The sequence below is a fragment of the Pongo pygmaeus genome, chromosome X (genome assembly GCF_028885625.2).
Source record: "Pongo pygmaeus isolate AG05252 chromosome X, NHGRI_mPonPyg2-v2.0_pri, whole genome shotgun sequence".
Taxonomy (NCBI): domain Eukaryota; kingdom Metazoa; phylum Chordata; class Mammalia; order Primates; family Hominidae; genus Pongo; species Pongo pygmaeus.
This window is the reverse complement of record NC_072396.2, coordinates 45,937,631-45,943,630: the sequence shown is the minus strand read 5'-3', so window position 1 is coordinate 45,943,630 and position 6,000 is coordinate 45,937,631.

The following is a 6,000-nucleotide window of genomic DNA, read 5'->3' as shown; positions in this document are numbered from 1 at the left end:
GGTTACACAGGAGGAATAAGCTCAAGAGATCTTTTGTACAACATGGGGAATATAATTGACAATATATTGCATTCTTAAAAATTGCTAAGAGAGTATACACACACCTAGACAATGAAAAATTATTCAGCTTTTCAACAAGAAGAAAATTCTTCCATTAACAACAACATGAATGAACTTAGAAGACATTATGCTAAGTGAAATAAACCAGGCATGGAATGTCAAATTACTGCATGATCTCATTTATATGTAGAATCTAAAAATGTCAGACTTGTGAAAGCAGAGAGTAAAATGGTGGTTGCCAAGGGCTGGAGAGTCAGGGAAAAGGGATGTTGGTCAAAGGGTATAATTTTTAGTTCTGCAGGATGAATAAGTTCTGGAGATCTAATGTAGCCTGGGGACTATAGTTCATAACACTGTATTGTATACCTGAAATTTGCTTAGACAGTAGATCTTAAATGTTCTCACCACACACAAAAAATGGTAACTACGTGAGGTGATGGATATGTTAATTAGCTTAAGAGTGGTAATCATTTCACAATGTCCACGTATGTCAAAACATTACATTAAAAAACAATCCTAAAATTTATATGGAGCAACAAGAGACCTAGTATACCCAAAGCTATCCGAAGAAAAAAGAACAACACTGAAGGAATCACATTACCTAACTTCAAATTATACTACACAGCTATTGTAACCAAAACAGCATGGTAGTTACATAAAAATATATACACAGACCAATAAAACAGAAGAGACAATCCAGAAGAAAGTCCACACACCTACAGAAAATCCATTTTCTACAAAGGTGCCAAGAACATACAATGGGGAAGAGACAGTCTCTGATAAATGCTGGGAAACCTGGATATCCAGATGCAGAGGAATGAAACTAGACCCCCATCTCTCACCATATACAAAAATCAAATCAAAATGGATTAAAGACTTAAATCTAAGACCCCACATTATAAAGCTACTACAAGAAAACTTTTGGGAAACTCTCCAGCACAGCACAGGCAACCAAAGCACAACTGGACACATGGGACCACATCAAGTTAAAAAGCTTCTGCACAGCAAGGGAAACAATCAACAAAGTGAAGAGCCAACCCACAGAATGGGAGAGAAAATGTTTGCAAACTACCCCTCTGACAAAAGGTTAATAACCAGAGTTATAAGGAGCTCAAACAACTCTATAGAAAAAAAAATCTAATAATCCAATCAAAAACTGGGCAAAAGATATGAATAGACATTTTTCAAAAGGAGACATACAAATGGCAAACAGGCATAAGAAAAGGTGCTCAACATCATTGATCATCAGAGAAATGCAGGTCAAAACTACAATGAGATGTCATCTCACCTCAGTTAGAATGCCTTATTGGCTTGTATCCAAAAGACAGGCAATTGCAAATACTGGTGAGGATGTGGCGAAAAGGGAACGTTTGTTCACTGTCAGTGGAAATATAAATTAGTACAACCACTATAGAAAACAATCTGGAGGTTCCTGAAAAAAACTAAAAGTAGAAGTAACGTATGGTCCAGCAATCCCACTGCTCAGTATACACCCAAAAGAAAGGAAATCAGTATATCGAAGAGGTATCTGCACTCACATGTTTGTTGCAGCACTGCTCACAACAGCCAAGATTTAGAAGCAACATAAGTGTCCATCAACAGATGTATGAATAAAGAAGATGTGGTACTTATACACAATGGAGTACTATTCAGCCACAAAAAAGAATGAGATCCTGTCATTTGCAACAACATAGATGGGACTGGAGGTCACTATGCTAAGTGAAATGAGCCAGGCACAGAAAGACAAACATCACATGTTCTCACTTATTTGTGGGAGCTATAAATCAATGCAATTCAACTCATGGAGACAGAGAGCAGAATGATGGTTCCCAGAGGCTAGAAAAAGCAGTGGGGTGGTGGGGAGAGGGGGTTATGGTTAATGGGTGTGAAATATAGAAAGATTGAAGAAGACCTAGTATTTGATAGCATAGCAGGGTTACTATCATCAATAATAATTTAATTGTAGATTTAAAAAAAACTAAAAAAGTATAATTGGATTGTTTGTAACACAAAAGATAAATGCATGAGGTAATGGATACTCCAATTACTCTCATGTGATGATTATACATTGTATGTCTGTATCAAAATATCTCATATACCCCATAAATATATATACACCTCCTATGTACCCACAAAAATAGAATTAAAACTTTTTTTTAAAAAAAGGGCATTACATTGGACATTTTAAATATATATATTTTTTATCCATCAATTATATCTCAATATAGCTGGAAAATAATCAAAATTTTGTTAAAGATGGCAGGATTCATTCAGAGAATTATCAAGGAAGGATTATAATTATTTTCTTGTACTTTATATCCTCCCATTCCTAATCCACAGAACCCCAAATTTAAGAAATATAAACTCCAAAAGTAACCATAATATTCCTCTCCATCACTGACCACCTTTTAAGCAAAACTTTTAAAAGAAAGGTCTCTCTCTGTAGCCAGCTGTCTTAGACCAGTTTATCCTAAAGCAGACACTGAGATGAGAATTTGTGTCCAAGTGACTTACCAAGGAAGTGCTCCCAGAAGAAGCCATTAAGGGAATAGAGGAAACAGGGTGAGAAAAGGGGGGAAATCAGTCAAGGGTATAATTTCATGTGATATTCCAGACTCAGCCTGAGGTCTGGTGGGTAAATTACATGTCAGAATTTGTTTTGCCTGGAGACAAGGAAGCTGGGTCTTGTATTCCCACCCCAGTCTGTCATCGGCTACTCAGCAAGGGGCAGGAGTGGGGATGTCAATTCCAGGCATTTCCAAACAATAGTGTGCTAGAGCCAGTTTGTACTGGCTTTCCAAAGGTAATTATTCCCAACTCTGAATTCAATAAAGTCTCATTGGTAGGTTTAAATCAGTCATAGTACGCATATTTATGCCATGAAAAATGATCAATACTACAAACCAGGATGTCAGGGGGTTTTTTAGAGAGAGAGAAATAGTTGTTAAACATTTACCAGCACACCACTGCTTCCAACTCTGTACAGCTGAGGTGATATTTGTGCCTAGGGACAATCCTTTGAAGGTCACAGGTGCCAGCCATTAGCTGCAAAGCCTGCAGAAGCTGGAGGATGGACACACAGCGTTAGTAAAAGGAATAGAGGGGGTCTGGGTGGGGTGCCAGTAGTGTCTACTACACCAGCACAAATCTACTCTGCTTAAATATGGACCCACCATAAAGAACTCAAAGATGAGTTCTTTCATCTTTGAGGAAAAAAAACAGCTGAACATGCAAGACTTGATGTGAACCTGGGGAGTTCCTCCATCACTTACTTGGAAGATAGGAGAACTGGATAAACTATACCTGCCACTCAGGTCTGTGCCCACAGATGCATTTACTCACAGGCTGGGTGGCAATGAGGAAGAAGAAGGTCCTTCTTCTGAAAGCCAGTGCATTCTTCCCTGCTTGGCCCCATTCATAACTCAGTGTCTGACCAGGGAGTCTTCACAATGACAGCACCTTGTTATTAACAAAGAGGACAAATAGGAATCAAGGTGTTTCTTCCATGGAGAAGAGAACAAAGAACAATATCCAACCATTACAGCCATTGACCTACTGGCTGGTGACTAGCTCCATTTCCATGGAAACAGAAAGCAGAACAGGAAAAAGAAAGGCCTTTCAGAATTATTTTTTGTGTTTTGAGTTGCTTTTTATAAAATAAAGCCAGCAAGGCGCCTCCGTTTTCTCAGCCCTGACCCCTACATTGCTCTCCAGAGCAACCAGTAGGCAGTAGAACAGAATGGCAAGAGGGTACCTGCCCACCCACTAAGCCTCCCCACCAGCCAAGGCAGCCTGACCTGGCGGGGCACCACACAATGGCAGCCACCCTGAAGAGCGGGAGACTTCGGAAGAAAACAAGAACAGTTACTTCCAAGGAGAACAAAGCCTTATGCAAAGAACTAGCTGCTTTTTACATGTCTTTTTGACTTAAAAAAAAAAAAAGTATGTATGGGCCTTAGAGAAAAAACTACATCCTTCAGTGAGGCAACATTTTGAAATTATGGTAAAGCTTCACAGGTTGAAGTGCTGCAAATGTACTAGCCCTCCATCACCCCCTATCCTGGGCACTTTGGGAGAGATGGTCAGAGCAAACTGACCCTTGGGGCACTGGGTTCTGTTTTACATCTTGGCTGCACTCTGGAAATCAAAAGCGTCTGTGGGCGCTCTGCCCCTTGGCATCTAGCCTGGGAACATGGAGCTCAGCCTCTTGACCAAGCCAAGGGGAAGCCGAGAAACAGTATCTCTGATAACATGCCTGATTTGCTTTGTGCAAGCTTCATGGAAAGCAACCATTTTAAGAGAAGCAAAGAACCCTAGAGCCCACACACAACTGCCATAGAGAGAAAAAGTAGAATTGAGGGGAAAAAAAGACACCAAAAGAAGCGACCAGTGCCAATCTCTCTTTTCAGAAAGTCAAGTTTGCCTTGGTAACCATAACTCATAGTTGCCATAGTGATGAGTACGGTTGCACAGGAAATCTGATTTTATAGACAGAGACTAAAAAAAAAAAAGTTCTGCGGGGCTCTTAAGTTTGGGGCCTTAAGTTCTACTGAGTAGTGGGTTTTTTCCAGGAGCAGCCTCTGGAATGAAGATTTGGGTACAAGTGATCTATGAAAGACGTGCTCCCAGAGAAAGTGATAAGGGAGTGGGGAAAAAACCAAGCAGGGGTGTGAGTTTAGGTGATATCCCAACATCAGCTGATCCTGCAGGGAGCTCTAAGGAAAAAAATTGCTCTTCAGAGTTTGGTAGGTCTGAAGGCAAGTGAACTCGAATTTTATAATTCTGTACCTGTTGGCTAAGGGTCACGCCAGGAATGTAAACCTTCAGCCACTTCTGGTACCAGTATCCCCAGGGGAAACCTCTGCAGAGGAACTACAGGTACAGGCCATTAGCAACAAAGCCCACAGGAGGTGGGAAGAGACATAATGCACTAATAAAGGAGGTCCAAGGGAATTCAAGGGGGCATCACAGTGTCCTTTTTAAATATGGCCAAGCTACTTGCTAAACAACATGAAAACTACCATTTGACCATCCACCCTCTCAAAGACATCAATTTCCTTAAGGTCTTTCTCAGGTAGCAGGGCCAGGACCAGAGTGAGGCAAGGAAGACGCTCACCTCTTGCACAAAATTTAAGGGAGCACCAAAAATCTCAGGAATTAAGACAAATAATATTGTAATTAATTACTTTTTAAAATAAAATTACAGAAAAAAATTCATGATGAAAAAATATCAATATTTTAAATAAAGAAAGGGCCCTCCTCTGCCCCATTCAGCTCACCCTAATCCTGGCCCAGCCTGGTCCTTTAGTGACAAAAACAGGAAGCTGGCCTGTGGGCTGCAGTTTGCCACTTTGATTTTTTTAATAGTGCTTTAAAATATTATGTGTCTTAATTGCTAAGAATTTTGGTGCTCCCATAAATTTTTCACTAGCGGCAAGTTCCTCACTCACTTCACCTTAGTCCCAGCCCTGCTCAGGGGAGTAACAACTTCCTGAGAAGTGGGCAGCATGCAAGGATTTCTTTCCTGTGACAACTACCCCCTCAACATACACACAGATACATCCTTAAATCCCTTTCCTTTCCCAATCTCCAACCCCAATTGTCAATCATTAGAGATTAAGATTTTTTTTTTTTTGAGACAGAGTCTTGCTCTGTTGCCCAGGCTGGAGTGCAGTGGCAAGATCCTGGCTCACTACAACCTCCGCTTCCCGGGTTCCAGCAATTCTCCTGCCTCAGCCTCCCGAGTAGCTGGGATTACAGGTACACGCCACCATGCCTGGCTAATTTTTGTATTTTTTAGTAGTGATGGGGTTTCACCATGTTGGCCAGGCTGGTCTTGAACTACTGACCTCAGGTGATCCACCCGCCTCAGCCTCCCAAAGTGCTGGGATTACAGGCATGAGCCACCACGCCCAGCCAAGACGTTTTTTTTTTTTTTTT